The sequence below is a fragment of the Ursus americanus genome, chromosome 3 (assembly GCF_024610735.1).
Source record: "Ursus americanus isolate L20-20 chromosome 3, mUrsAme1.1.p, whole genome shotgun sequence".
NCBI classification, from domain to species: Eukaryota; Metazoa; Chordata; class Mammalia; order Carnivora; family Ursidae; genus Ursus; species Ursus americanus.
The window spans coordinates 62,510,312-62,526,661 of NC_142129.1; the positions used below are offsets into that span (position 1 = coordinate 62,510,312).

At 36.6% G+C, this 16,350-nt stretch overlaps 1 long non-coding RNA gene across 10 annotated transcripts in view; it reads left to right on the forward strand.

The window, feature by feature from the left end:
• LOC123789238 (uncharacterized) overlaps positions 1 to 16,350 on the forward strand; it is a 685,069-nt gene that overhangs the window by 567,813 nt on the left and 100,906 nt on the right. The window contains exon 6 of one of the 10 annotated variants that reach the window (XR_015723992.1): positions 8,433 to 8,600. The exons of 8 other annotated variants lie outside the window; for them this stretch is intronic. This is a non-coding gene — a long non-coding RNA (uncharacterized LOC123789238). Of the gene's footprint in view, positions 1 to 8,432; positions 14,995 to 16,350 lie in introns of those variants that run through there. One more of the 10 variants, XR_015723990.1, reaches the window with a different exon arrangement.

Sequence of the window (16,350 nt, forward strand, 5' to 3'; positions counted from 1 at the left end):
AACGGAAGATTCCTGTTTCTTCTCCCTTATCCATTATTTGTTACCCACAAAGATCCATCATCTTGATTTCTTTTATTCTTTATTTTCTGTCCCAACTGGTCTGGTCAGCACTTCGATGGGATTCCAAAAATTTTTTAGACCCCATACATGTTACTTTATTCCATGTTCCTTCTTTATATTTACTGTGAATGGTAGCCTAGAATTTTTTTGTTCAGTAAATAAATATTGAATGAGCATGTATTATATTCAAGCATCAAGTGCTTAGAATTCAAATGTAAATTACAGAGTCCATTTGATCCCCAATGAGGTCACAAACGAGTGTGTGTGTGTGTGTGTGTGTGTGTGTGTGTGTAGTAGTAGTAGTAGTTCATCACTGGACTGTCAGTGACAGTAATTTTATGATGCTGATTTTATAGACCAGGAAAATTCCCATCTTCCCCAAATTTAGATATTTATAAAGTATTACTAACTTTTATTTTTGCTAACTATACAACCAGAAGAACAGTATTACTTTTTGAAATGCATATCATGGTATAATAAAGGGCATTTTGAAACTGCTTTATTTTACTCCATTACATTTGCTACTCCCACATTATATCATAACTTTATTTTATACTACAAATATCCATTGAGGCTTCATTAATGCTTGCCTCTGCTCAGGGTCTTGGGATAAAATAAGACAACAAAACAAAGTGTCTACTCTCATGAAGCCTCAATTCTAGTTTCTACTTATTTATTGCCTCAAGAAACAACAAGAGCCCTGTGGAAGCAGGGTCCCCTTGCTTCTTTCTCAGTCTGCTGTATATAACCACATTTGTTCCGGGGCCATTGTAGAGTAAGTGCTCAGTAACTTTTGTTGAATGAGCAAATGAATCAACATAGCCCAAACCTCCTGCAAGTTGTGGTAGACTCTGGGATGTGGCAGGTCAGGGCTAAAAGGTTCACTTTTTGGAAAGGCATCCCTTATACGGTATGAGTAGGAAGTGAAAAGGGACAAAAGCCAGTGCCCTGCTGAAGTAGGAAAGGTGAGAGATGGGGAATTTTTCTAATGAATCAATGTTGGGTTTATCATCTATGCTCTTTGCATGAGAGAAACACAGGCAAAAGCCACTGGTGGGTCTCTGTCGCAGGCCACTTTGAGTGTCCGGTAGTGCTGGATCGTCAGGTACATTGAGAGTAGTTGGCAGCTGCTATGCCAGTGGACTAGGAGGCCATAAGGCCATAAAAAGTGATATGAAATATAATGGCAGCCTATGGGATATAGCAGGGATTTCAGCTGTGTCCACTCTCTTTTGTGTTAAAAGAAAAAAAATTTTTGTATGGGGGCTATAAGTTCTAGTAAGGAGGCTGGCTGTGAAGAGCTATTGTTACCTCATACTGTAGCTGAACACTTAGACTGATGTTCTCAGGAAAACATCTGTTACAAACTGAACAGGTTTATCTTGTCTATAAGACTATGAAACTAAATTTACATCTCAAAACACACATTCCAGCTCAACTAACCTTTCCAACAAAAGTCTCGGCCTAAGTTCTTGTATAAACTGAATCAGCTCTTTTGGAAACAACCATGCTTCTTTACCTTGGCAATGATGGCGGTGATAAAGAGAAGGAGAATGATAAATCTATAAAACCCTGGTCTTCGTGTGCATGAAAAAAAAAAAGGTGCTACAGAGAAAGAATCACTATCATAAAACGGACAAAGATGAAAAGCAGAAAAATGATTTAAGTAAGAATTAATGGCAAAGACTTGAGAGGCTGTTTAAAAATTCAGTTAACACATGGCTCAAAGTTTGAGAAATGAGAGGATTCACTTGTACTGGTGACAGACTATACTCCTGACACCATGCTAGCCACTTCACATGCATAAATAAACACATTTCATAGTCATTGAGGTGAACATAATTACCTCTACAACATAGTTATTTAGGGGGAAAATGGAAAGGAAAGGAAAGGAAAGGAAAGGAAAGGAAAGGAAAGGAAAGGAAAGGAAAGGAAAGGAGGAAGGAAGGAAGGAAGGAAGGAAGGAAGGAAGGAAGGAAGGGGAGGAAAGGAAGGTGCAGATGCTTGATTTTTTTTAATGATTTTTTTATTATATATGTTAGTCACCATACAGTACATCCCTGGTTTCTGATGTAAAGTTCGATGATTCATTAGTTGCGTATAACACCCAGTGCACCATGCAATACGTGCCCTCCTTACTACCCATCACCGGTCTATCCCATTCCCCCACCCCCCTCCCCTCTGAAGCCCTCAGTTTGTTTCTCATAGTCCATAGTCTCTCATGCTTCATCCCCCCTTCTGATTACCCCCCCTTTCTTTATCCCTTTCTTCCCCTACCGATCATCCTAGTTCTTATGTTCCATAGATGAGAGAAATCATATGATAATTGTCTTTCTCTGCTTGACTTATTTCACTTAGCATTATCTCCTCCAGCGCCATCCATGTTGCAGCAAATGTTGAGAACTCGTTTTTTCTGATAGCTGAGTAATATTCCATTGTATATATGGACCACAACTTCTTAATCCAGTCATCTGTTGAGGGCATCTCAGTTGAAATTACTTGCCTAAAGCCACATGGCTAATAAGTAGTACAGGCAAGATTTAAATCAGGTTGTCAAAGGACTCTTCCATCCACTTCCTTTATACTACATTTTGGTATCAATAGGAAAAATGGTCCCACATCTCTGGGTTCTAGTAGCTTACTGACATCAAGGAAAAGGTTTTCAAAGATGTTGGAAGTATTTTAAAGGCAATCTAATACATCCGAGTCTCAATATGTTCTTTTTACTCCTAATTTAGTTAAGTATGGAAAGACTTGAAAACCATATGTACAAAATATAGGCAAGCTGCTCCCCTGATATTAATTAAGGTCTGTGTTTCAGTCATTTAAAATAAGGACTAAATTATCTCGTGTTTTACAAGTTAGGAGAAATTGGATTAACAAGAAATTCTGAAGGGCTCAAATCTACTTGAAACAATCTGAAATACTACAAAAGGAATGAAATATAGCTGGAGTGATTAAGATTAACACTCAGAGACAATTCTCTGGCAGAGCTGTTAAAACACTGGAGTTCCAGGGAAGCTGTGGAAGTCGTGTTCTGGAGGCTTTTCAGCATGCATCAATATGTGAGAGCTGATTTTTGACGTTTTAGTTCACTGAATTATCTTAACTTTGCCTTGTGCTTGTACTTCCTTGTTTAATTTACTATCAGAGACGTTTTATTCTGTGCTCTTAATGTTCCTATCTATTCTCCCTGCTATCACACTAGGTCTAATGCATTGATAAGCTTGCTAATTTTCCCTCTGGTCTCTCTGACTCTGCTCTCCATCTCTAGCTTTTCTACCATTCTCTCCACATAGCACACTCATTAAATGATTCCTCTGAATTCATCGATTTTATCAAGTCACTTGACTGCTCTGAAACCAATGGCTTATGGCTTTTCACTGCCTATAGCTCTATTTGTGCAGGCACTGGATGAGAACAGAAAAAGAAAAAAAAAGTGGGGTTCAATGGTCAAATGACTAGAATACTGGGCATTTTTCCTCCATGAATTCTTGAAACCTTTAAAAGGACAATATGCACTTATCCCACTTGATTTGGTTGAAGGAGACTTCATTCCAAAGTACCTACTATAACTCCAAGGCCTAATGTTCCACTGTGGAAAAGGCTGGTATATGGATCTTAGGATATAGAATGTAAAGCCCTGCCTTTCCAGTTATGCCCAACTGGACTCCATTAATTCAGATTGTTTAACATCATGTCCTCTGAATACATTTTGCAATGTCCCACCCCCTTATCGCTCACATATAATTTCAACTGCCTGGAATGCTCCCTCATCATACCTGTCTCTAAATTCTTACCTAATTCATTCTTCTTTATATAGTGTTTCCTGACTGGTTCAGTTGTATCATTCTCTCTTTTACACACTGTGAACACTACATACATAGACCCTTGTGGTTATTTTATCAATGTGTTTGCATCTGACTTACAGGTTAATTACTTTGAATTTAGCAACCATGCATAATATTTTATACATTTCTCATAGTTTAGTTAGTATGTATGTTAGACCTCCAATACCTGAAGGAAGTACAATATATGAATTTCTTTTGAGGTCAAATCTTGTCAATTATTATTAGTACCAGATTCATGATAAGGTGATATTATTATATCATTCTACTCAAACTTTTTCAAAAAAGTATTAGTTACACCAACCAAAGTCATAGAACAAGTATCTAAAAGTGTTTCAAGAAAGTGTTTATAATAAATACTATCCCACATTACATCTTGACAATTTTCTCATGATATCTGAAATCATTTACATATAGTATAGACATAGATTGCACAAAATTAGCTTACTATGGTAGTGAATTCTTCTTTGCCATATAATTTTTTTTTCCTATCTACTTTCTGAGGAAAAGCAACTCTATAGACATGGGTTATTTATGCAAATCCTCTGCAAAGATTATTTTATGAGGGTAATATACATACAGTTACAATGAAGACTGATAAATATAACAAATAAAAGCTTCAAATAAAATAAAATATTTTATAGACCTTATACACTGGTCTACCAGTCATTTTTGCAATTTTTGTTGCAATTCAATATCCAAAACAAATTTTGTTAATGAAACAGATCATCTGAAAAATGTTTTATAAAGAACATATGCAGTATTTAACAACAGAATTAGAACGAAATTTTAATGTCTTGGAATGATTGCAATGCAAAAAAATAATCTATTTCTTTTCTTAATTGGAGTATATGGTGATCTGTGCACTTTAAAGTATTTCTGTCACTGACAGAAAACATCAGCTATAGAGAATATCTGGAAAGCAGATGCAGATACTATACACTAATACTCAACTCCACTGTCAAGTTGTGAAGAGTCCTATGTTGACATGTTTGATTTGCTGATGTATCGCCTCCACTGAAGTGAGCAGAAATGACATTTAAAACTCCAAAGTAATATCTGAATCTTTGTGTCTGTTTCTCTGTTGTCATGCTCAATTTTGCTTAATCCTGAAAATTTTCCAGGTATCCATTTTGCTGTTCCATTTCATCTAGACATAATTAGTTTTCCACATCCATTTTGACGCATAATTCAGTGACCGCATATTCCAAGGCTGTAGCACAAATTCTCCATAAATCAGTGATTACAGTATTTCTAAAGCTTTTTGCCTAGGTGGCATTTATCTGTTACCTATTCTTTTGTTATTTAACTGTTGAAAGCAACTTGTCAAACAAAGCAGCCCTATTTCTGAAGATGTTTGTCCTTTCAAATAGTATCTCCACACCCCTTTCGGAGCTGTTCACACACAGTAAAGCTCTATTTTCATAATGCAGTGGTGTGCTGTAAGCAGCTTTTTAACACTATCAGCAAATTCATCTGTTTGGGAACTATAATTTGCTTTTTAAAAAAAAATATAATTGTGATATTGCCTCACAGATATTCTGATAATAGAGATGTAAGAGATATACTTAGTTTGAGGTTCAGAAATCATGACAAGGGCAGGACTCTTCCACTCACCTGACCTCTTAAAACCTCAGTTTTCTCCCTTGCAAAGTGGAAATATTATTATCTGCATTATATATCTATGTTTAATATTGAATGAGATAATGTAACTAAACCACTCAGCACAGTGCCTGGTACAAAGGCAATGCTTAATAAGCGGGAGTTGCCGTAGTTATTATTTCTAATAATATGGGTAATGTGGTCAAAATTACGACCACGTAAGATCAGGAACTGCTTTAATATTTGTTTGAATACAGAATTTCTGTAAGAATAGGCATTAATAAATATAAATTCTGAGTGTTTTGGAGTTGATCAACCAACAAATACTTTATTGATTCTTTGTGGTGCTCTAGGTGCCATGCAAAGTGTTTAGGATAAAATCAGGGGAAGAAATCGACCCCAATGAAAATTATAGGAGAGACAGACATTAAATAATAGCACAATAGTACACAAATAAGTATATATAGTATATCCATTTACACAAGTCACCATATATTAAATATTGACTATATGTGAAGAGCTAGATTAAGCATTTCAAACGTTTTGCCATACTTATGTTAACATGGTCAAAATGAGTAAAAGAATTCATCCATTAATACTTCATTTAAGATTGTCAAGCTTAAATTTAAAAAAAATAGGCTTTTTGCCTCACGTAATGCTCCAACAAGGCCATTTACTGGATGAATGCCATTTTAACTTGACAATCACTACAAATTATTGTCTGCACATGATAAAACTAACTATATGAGTATTATATGCTATGACCTCATGTCTATGTGTTTTGTGTTATAAACAGTATAAACCATGGGTCAAACACCCTTGTTACTCACAGCTGCCTGCTTAAGCCAGATAACTGTCCCTTCTTTCCATGGGTAGTTATTGTGGAACACTTGCAAAAATACATCCTTAGAGCACTGACGTGGTTTTAAGCTATTGCTACTGCTGATTTTTCAACCCAGATTGATTCTTACCCATCTAGTGTCTAAAACAGAGCCCTGAGTGCTCTGAGACAAAGTTTTTCTCACTTCCAAACAGTAGAAGAATGTAAGGATACGAGTTATGGTATAGCACATATTTGTAAAAAATCAACTTTATTAGAAAGGTAGAAAGGCAAGTTTGGTTCTAAAAAACTGTAGACTTTGGGAAAATATATTTAAAAACAATGAAAAAGTGAGACCAAATCTATAGTCACATATATAGGTAAAGATAAGGACAAAGAAACATAATTTTAGATAGTTCACCATTAAAAATTCTTTCCGTTTAGGTACCATCCCAGGTCATATTTTAAATAATTCTGAGAGGACACAAGACTGGAAGCCTTGTACATAATTATCCTTAGAACCTGTCATTCTCCTAAAATTTTGTCATACACATACTTACACATGTAAAATTCAATGTGTTTGAAACCATGAGCATCGTTATACATTTTTATGCACGCACTATACCACATTTGGCCAATGTAAGTCCTTTAAAATAGTTTTGGTATCATTATGACATAGCTCCATTATCGTTTGAGAACTTCCTTGTTTTCTGAAACAAGATGTAGCAGGTTTACCCCGAACTTTCCAGGTCTCAGAATTTGAACCAGCCATTGGTTAAGATGCCCTGGTTTCTTCCACTGGAGATCGCCACTAAGGAAAAAAAGAATTGCACGCTCGGTATGCTCAGTATTACTGAGGTGTCATTGCTTCTGATCCCTTTCATTGGACAGCGAATATGAAATGATTCCACATCAGTACTTCCAATTCAAAATAAATAACACTGGGTTCTTTCTCATCGTCTTCGTTCCATATCTGTATCTCTCTTCTCTCAAACTGAAAACTTGGGTACTCTCCAGCATCAATACATTTATATATACCCATCAACACACACAAAAAAATTCATACCCATTTCACTACTAAGCAGAGCAAGGAGCTACAATAGGTTAATCTTATCTTACAATAGATAAGATTAAGATTTCCCTGTGTGTATGTATGATGTATGTGTTTATGACAATTAAGGGTATAGAGTAAGGAGACTGAATTCAAAAGTTCCTTGAATCAGTTCTTATCATTGGAGGATTACTTTTTCAGTTTGATGAGCAATTCGTTTGTTTGTTTGTATTGAACGTATTTTCATTTTTTTAATTTATTAATTAATGATATGGTTCAAAAGACCAAATTATATTAAAAGATATATGCAGAAAAGCCTTGTTTATATCCCTATGCCCTTCATCTAGTTCACACTAATCCCTTGTAAATCAGCATTTAATTAGTTTCTAGTTTATCCTTTTTTAATAAACAAACTAAGCAAACGCAAGCAAACACACACCCATGTTCTTATTTTGCTTTGCTTCTTATGCAAAATATAATATGCACGTTTTACCTTAAGCGTAATGTCAAGCAACATATCACTAAAGTCGGAATCAGTATCATTTAGGCAATTTTTTAAGTGGAGTGATCCCAGAGGGGTGAATTAATAATAGAAGTCTTTCTAGAAGACAGTATTTTGGAGGTGAGGAAATTTATGGCTTTCTATTATGGGCAATAAAAAAAAAGTACCATAAGAAAGTAGAAAAGGGGTAAAGCACTTTGACTCATTAGTGTATTCAACATGTTTTGTAATCACTGAGTATCTCCCCCAACCCCTCGCTCCTTTCCTCCTCCTCAAGCTGTGCTCTTCACTCCTCTGCTTTTCTTGTCTTTCAAGTTCAGTTTAATGGCTGAGACCCTACTGCAGCGAGCTCAATCCGTTCCGTCACCTGTCTGGTTAAAATACCTTCCCTTCCTACTCAGAAATGACATGCACTCATTACAGTGCCACCTGTGCCTTCCAGCATTTACATATTACCTTTCTGTTTCCAAGGAGCTTTACAATCACAATCACAATCACATGTAATAGATTTACCTCTCAGTTTGCAGCAATATCGACCTCATTTTACAGATGGGGGAGCAGTCATCAAGCAAGTAAGTGACTTGCCCGTCCCTGGATTGCAGCTCCCTGAATGCACGTCCCCAGTGTGTTGTTCAGCTCAGCGAGCCGCTGTCTCTTAGTCGAGTGTCATCATCCCTGAGAGGTGGTTAATAGTCTTTTGAACCTTTAGGATGTCAGGTAAGATGCATAATAAACTGACCTTTTACTGTTTGCCGTCTGAATTTTTATTTTCCAAAGCTTTTCACATTATGGCTCTTATGTAAGTAAGAAAGAAAGTGAGGAAGGAAGTAATCTAAATGAAAGTGAACAGTGAAACTAAAATGTTAAATCTGAGGAAGATACGCCCAACACTCTTCTGGGATTTTCAGTAAGAGTGAAAATTTGAAATCTCTATCATGCTCTCAAGAAACTCAAGTGGGCCTTATAAGTAGATTATTAAGAACACAGAAGTGCAGCATTGACTCTAAGACTCATTATACCTAACGCTCAATGCATGTAATTCTCCAGACTGGAGAAATTGGATTTTGCTTTTGAAGTACCACCCACCATTTCCAAATCAGAGTGAAATCAGAATTTATAGTAGTAATGGTAGTATTTATTTTATTTTGCCCATTTTCTTCATCTAATCTTACATTCACCTCTTGGCCTCTTACGTAGTTATGTTTCAGGCATTCTAGAAATTTGGGCCCCCAATCTTGGAAGGAGAAAAAAACATAGTGAAAACAAACTTATTTGATTGCATGAGTCCTCTTTTGTGACTAACGTAACGGCTTCCATTCCCAGAAGTGCCTAATGAATTATGAAGAGCATATATAAACAGCATATTTTACTAACAGAGACCTTATGTTCTATCCACACCCTAGACATCAATTAAACCTCTGTGAGCCTGGCTGGAAGTGCTGCCAGAATCAAGCAAGGCAAGATAGGAAGTAGGGATGTGAAGGAAGATTTTAGTCTTTTCTCGTCTCTGAAGGCAATGTCCATCATAGTTTGTATTTTATTGGCTATACCAGTGCTGATGCTAGTCTGACCCAGGTTTAAGAACGCTTCTCTGCTTACCACCATTTTATAGAAACCCAGAAGCCACATTCTTCTCTATGAAAAATGAGACCTTTGTTTGCCAAAGCAGCATAGCCTACCATTTCAGAGTCTTTAACCTTTTTCTTATTGGTGATTACATTTGCAATCCGTGCCAGTGGGATTATGGAGACTTTCTCTAAATCCCTACTAAGAAAAAAAGAAAACCTCTTCATTTTTTCCTGAACTTGGATGACAAGCCAATTTTTCCTTTCTCATTTACAAGTTTTAAAAATGAACCTTCTGACTTGGTATTATCTTGAAAATCTTTGTGAATTAAAAAAAAATCTAATCTAGGCATCTAAGATCTACTCCAATAAGAAGGAGATTCCTCAAGGGGGCATATTCATTCAGAAACTATGGGCAGAAGGATAATTCTATTAGAGGAGAGAAAGAAGCATAACCTTAAAATGATTTTTTTTACCAGGAATGAATGGCTCAGTTTCCGCACACATGTATATATAAGCAGCACACACCGAGACACGCAAACACAGTGACGAAAGCCTTCCCTGTTTTCGGGGTAGATCCAGGTTTTGTGTGGGCAGAAGCTTATACTGTTAGGAGGCTCTTTGAGGAAAAACATGACACATCTACAAATAGAGAACAAGATATGAATGTAAACATTATTTTGTTTGAGATAATAAATCCCAACAAATTAAAATATAAACTGGCGATATCACAAACATTGCAACATTCAAAAAATTACATATTATTATTAATATTAATAAGCTGTCTAACACATCTGCACTTCTTGGCTGCATGCCCTTTGTCTCTTCATATGCATCAATTTTTAAATCTTTTCTGTAGAGATAATAGAAAGTTAACTCAGGCAAGTGTGGTTTATTGAAAAAAAAAAAAACTTACTGATAGCTTAGAAAAGTTTCTTGCAGCTTCACAACTTGCTATTGGAGATGCCACACCTGTAACTTACTCTGCGGTTCCTTACGTAGGCAATGATTCCTGCCCCAAGGAAAGCTCAGAGACCTCCACACGTTGGATTTTGTGGATGTGGTTTCCAGTGGTTCTTACAGAGGAGCGTTTATCTTGGCCATTCCCTACTGCCCCATTCCCCACCACAACCCCGTTTCTGCCTCTGCTGGGTTGATCCTTCCAGGCCACTTTACAGGGAAGTTTAGTGCAGTGGTCTCTCTTGCTCCTGACTCTTTCCTTGGATCAAAGGTGCTTGATCCCAACTGCGTCCCTTGATGACTCCCAAAGACAGATAATTGTTAGGGACAGGTGGATATGGAGGTACTGCATGGCAGCCTCAAGATCGTCATCAGGGGGCAGAAGGTGACACCTTGGGTAGGGCAGCATTCCGTATCCTCATCACAGAGCTGCGGTTTTTGCTCCCTGCACACCCCATGTCTCTGGAGTAGACTACACTAGCCCTACAAGAGGCCTGTCCAAGTGAAGGTTCTTGGGACTTAAGCTTCATTATCTTCACAGAAAATTCTCTTCTAGTAAAATTACTGGTAACTTCATGAGGCCTTAAATGCTGTCAGATATTAAAACCTGTACTTTTTAAAAAAAACCTGTAGCATATTAAGCCTTATACCTACTGGGACTCATATTTCTTGCTGTTTGGTGGCTATTCCAATACAACACGAAATATGTTCCTTATCTAAGGCATTTTGACATAATGAACACTTGCTAGATAATTTCTTTTTGAGAATTGTCCTTATAGCTGGAGTTGTTATAATTATCGATGAAATCAGCAATGTGAACTATGAATCAAAAGTGATTTCCCAAGGAACTAGTAGGTTTTTGATCAGGGATTAAAATTTCTCATAGTATAGGGGAGAATGAAACAGTTTATCAATAATAAAGTAGAAAATAAATTACAAGGCAAACCAAGAGTTGAGTTAGCAAGAAATAAGATTTCCCTGAGAGAATAGCCTTCGTTTCTACAAATGTGTGGGCATAGAGGGGAGACAACAATCATTAACTGGGAATCATGAAATCATATTTTGTGACCTTCCTTTTGCAGATAGGGCTTATTTGCCTATAAAGTCTTTCTCATGTCCTCTTTCATCCCACTGTGAGCAGAAAATAGGTCATTCAAAATAGAGGATTATTAGAAAGATGTGGTAGGTGGTCCTCAACAAACCCTACATCTGGTATTCATACCCCTGTATACTCCACTCTCCTTGAGTGTTGGCTGGACTGGTGGCCTGCTTCTAACAGATGGCATATAGCAACGGTGATGGGATATTATTTCCATAAATGGATCATGTGAGATTCTGACTTCCATCTTGCTAGCAAATTCTTTATCTTGCTGGCTTTTATGAAGTCAGCTGCCATGTTGGGAGCTCTATGGAGAGGCACACGTGGCAGAGAACTAAGAGCAGCTTCCAGCTGACAGCCAGCAAAGACATGAAGTCCTTAGTGTGACAACCAGCGAGTAACTGAATCCTGCCAACAGCCATGTGACCTTCGAAATGGATCTTTCTTCAGTTGACATTTCTGATGAGCTCTGAGCCCTGGCCAACACCTTGATTGCAGCCTTGTGGGGGACCCTAAAACATAAAACCCAGCAAAACTAAGCCCAGATAAATGACTCACTAAAATTGTGAGTTAATAAATGTGTGCTTTTGTTAAGCTGACAGGTTTGTGGTAGTTATACAGCAATAGATAACTAAATCAATGGGAAGTTTTCATAATACAAACATGTTAAGTAGCGTGAGATAACGTTGAGTCTGATTTACTATTGAACTATTGAAACCATTATTTTAAAACCAGCTTTCTTCTGTGAAGGTTTTGCTTTCCAATTATTCTATTCTCTTTTATCTGTCTTTATAAATTTCTGTATCAACCCTGCTCATATTCTCTGGATCTTGATGTATAACTCACTACTCTCCTCTGTCATATTTGCCATCATTCTGGCCACCACTCATGTTCAAGGTGGTTATTGTAACCTTGGTTCATTCATCTACAAAGACCACTCCTATACTCCACTTTAGCAATCCTCTATATGGCCACCTCCTATCAAACAAAAGCATTTTAATTCAGATGAGTGTATTAAAGTGATTAAGAGTTAAAAATCTAAATGCAAAGATTTAGTGTTTAGTGTTTAATCCATGCTCGGACACTTTTCTTATCATGTCCTATATTACAAGTTATTTAAATTCTCTAATCCCCCATTACCCCCACCGTAAGATGAGAATAATAACTATCTGATTAGACTATTGATGGAATGCAATGAAAATTCAATGCACTTACAGTCTTTAAAAGTACACTATCTGGATATGATATATTAGCAATGTTCCTTCCTGAGTTTAGTGTCTGGTGGGAATATCTGTTCTGTCAATGTTACCTACTGAGCTTGTTCTTCTCTTTTTCTCAACATGCAGCTCTTTGACTACTTCTCATTTTTCAAATCCATCAGCCTGCTCTGAATTTTACTTTCTTCCCGATAGTTGCCCAACTACTACAACTGTATTCTCACCAGTATTTTAAATTATCTCGTCTGCTTTGATAAATCCTAAGCCTAATGTCAGGCTTCTTAGCATTGGCAGAGAAAATAACGCCATCCTGATTGGCACTTCTAAACAGAGATGACTTCTAATCGCAGCTGAACCTTCAAAACCCTTTAATATACTCATTCTTCCAAAAGTGCTTTAGTTCCAAGTGTAGAATAAACCCAATAACACACAAGAAAAACTTAAAAATATATAACCTTGGTTCAATGAACACTTCCTTACATGATAAGAGTTGTTTATTGCTGCTGACGCATCCCGCTACCTGTGTACGCCTACTCTTTCCCCTTCCTACAGCCTACAGTGTTAAAAAAAACAAAAACAAAAACAAAAGTACTGATCTTATAGTTTGGAGCTATTAAGACCTGGAAAGTTTCTTATACTAAAAAGGCAAATTGATGACCAAACTTTGGGAACAGACTGATTGTATGTATTGTGTAATGGAGGCATTGGAAAGAAGCATCCACGCCGTTATAGTCTTACCCGTGCACTGGTTGCAAACTTGTAAGTGACCTTAAACAAATCCAAGTAATCATTCCCATCAACATTTACCTGGAGCTATCTCTGTGCCTCCTACTTAAGAATATGGTGTGGAGCAAATAAGATAGACATGGACCCTGCCCACGGGAGTTAGCAATAGAGCAGAAGAGAATATCATGTCTCAAGCTTATCCGTTCTTCTGGTGCTTTTCCAAAGCTAACCGGCTTTCTGTGATCAAGATCTCACCTCTCTGTGTCTTCCGAGGCTATTTCTCCATAAATTGATCCTCTCTTTTATTGCCAGTCCCTTTCTCTCTGTGGCTCCTTCCAAGTTACTTATAAGCACAGGAAATTTCTCCTCAAGCAAGCACCAACCTTGCTCTTAGGAGTATTATTTCATTCTTTATTTATCACTCAATAAAATATCTACTTTACATATAATTTCAGGTTGTTTATAGACTGTAGGTTTAAGAATTTTAGTTTCACAATCTGGCTGCTGTTTTAGTTTCTCTACTGAATATTCATGGTTACTGGGAACTTTCTAACTTTCAAATCCAGTGATTTGACATTTCTCAGAGGGATCTACAAGATCTCTTTACTGCATTTGCACAGCAACCTGGTCCTGCTTAGAAATACTTCTTTTCCTTGCCCTCAAGACACTACTCTTCTTTGTTATCCTTTTATTCTCTCATCGGTGATGTTTTTCTTCCTCTCCCTGCCCTTAATTCTATGTACACAGCAAATATCCAACAAAGGATTTTTAAAGTTCTTATTTTACATGAAGTCACAACCTGGTCTATAACTACCATTTAAAATTTGCACTATTTTTGAAACAAGTTGGATTTTCGACTTCTCTTGAAATTTGGAAGCTCTGTCAATTCTGGGATCCCACTAACACCCTGCAGCGGTCACCCAGAGCTGCACGGTGGCCAGGCCATGCGGGCATCTCATCACAGTCCTCAGCTCACCCCTTCACCCTTTGCTCTGCCCAGTCAACAACTGAGTTGAACAAACCTTTTCTACATTCTCCCTGATGTAGGAACTCAGCTCTTCCTTTCTTTTTAGAGGATTCAGCAAAATTAAATAAGAAATACAAAATGCCCCCGTCCCAAAATAGTGGTGTTTAATTAAAACTTTTCTCAGGTTTCCTTGTCAGCATGAGAAGCCTCATTATTTTGCCTCACACAAACAACGATTTGGGCCTCTACAAGTATGCATTACGGTCAGTTACCAGTCTTTAAAAAGAACATTTTAAAAGTATATCCATGTTCCCTAAGGTTTTATATTACAGTCTAGTTCAAACTCCACATAGATTTTACTTCAAAATTGATATTTCAGTCAGAAACCTCAAATTGGAACCCATGAGAACTGGGGCCTATATTCTATATGTGGAACGTATGCCTCTGTTTTTATATTGATCAAACTTCTACTTCCTCTTTCTATAAACTTGATTTTGAATTGTTACCAACACGTTCATTTCACCCCTGAGTTTAGAATGGATGATTTGCTGCTTTGGTTTAAAAAAAAAAAAAACAAGTATCAACCGAACAAATATTTCTGAAAATTCCTATATTTAAATCCATTCAATTAAAGTGTATTCTTTAAGAAAATTTAATTTTAACAAACAAATTGCTGCTGAAGGCCACACTGAAGCAGCAGCTAACGTGATGGTTAAAGGCACACTTTCTGGCCGCACTTGGCTGGATTCACACCAGCGCCATGACTTTGTGACTTTAGGGCAGGTTACGTGGCCGCTCAGTGCCTCTGCTTCCTTCACCAAGAATCGCTATTACAGTGACATCTATTTCATAGTTATTTTCCGGATTAAATGAGCTAATATTTTCAAAGCGCTTGAAGTTCTGTGTACCTGTGTACGTACTAACTGCTATGTAAGTATTTGTTAAACTTCTTAAAAGTTTTAAAATATCCTATTCTTGCAATCAATATTGCCAATGCATTCAAGAATCAAAGTTCGAGAATTTAATTTCCTTGTTTTTCAAGTCTACGGGCATCAAAATAACAGTTTAATTATATCTCCATTTTATTTCTCTATGGAGCTATGGTACTCCTCAAAAGAGATCTCTTATACCCAAAGATCTACTTTAATTGTCATCACATGATATCTCCGGATACAAAAATCCACATTTTAAAAAAGATAATATGTTTAATTAATGTTAATAATAGCCAAATTAATTGGTACTCAAATTTACATTTTTTGGTGAGACATTACTGATGTACAGAGCCAAAAATATTTTGTTAAAGTTCTAAAGCTTAGATTCAAAATCAAGTCCACATCTGTTTTCTTCTGATCAAAGATGAAATTATATTTTCCCTCAGAACTTAACAACTTCCACCTTGATTTCCAGGGGAAATAAAGTAGAAATCAAATGACTAATAAGTGAATATAAATCATATTAGTAAATTAATCAAACTAGCTACCAATTTAAATATACTTTATTGTGTTTGAGGTCAGCCTTAGTTTTATTTTATATTATGATACTTAATTTTAATTATTCAACTCGTTGAATTTTACATATATATGTGTTCTTGCATTGCATTTACACTATATTTATTCACTTTTGGTGGCATGTGAGTTTTATAGCTTGGTAGTTACAACCTGAAATAGAGTAGGACATCTTTCAAATATATGTTTTGTTCACAGATCAATACAGGTTTTTGGGCCTTGCATGAAGCATTTTGTGATGCTAATATCCTTGTCTGCTTTTTTGTGATTATTTTGAACAACTTTTCATTTTTCAGATTGTACTTTGAAGAGGAAATGGGTTCTTTCTCTTGAAGAGAACTCCCATCTGATATCTGTCTTGCAGAAAAGAAGCTGTTTTAAACCAAATCCATTGAGATCCAGTGATAAGATCCTCTTACGTGTCACTG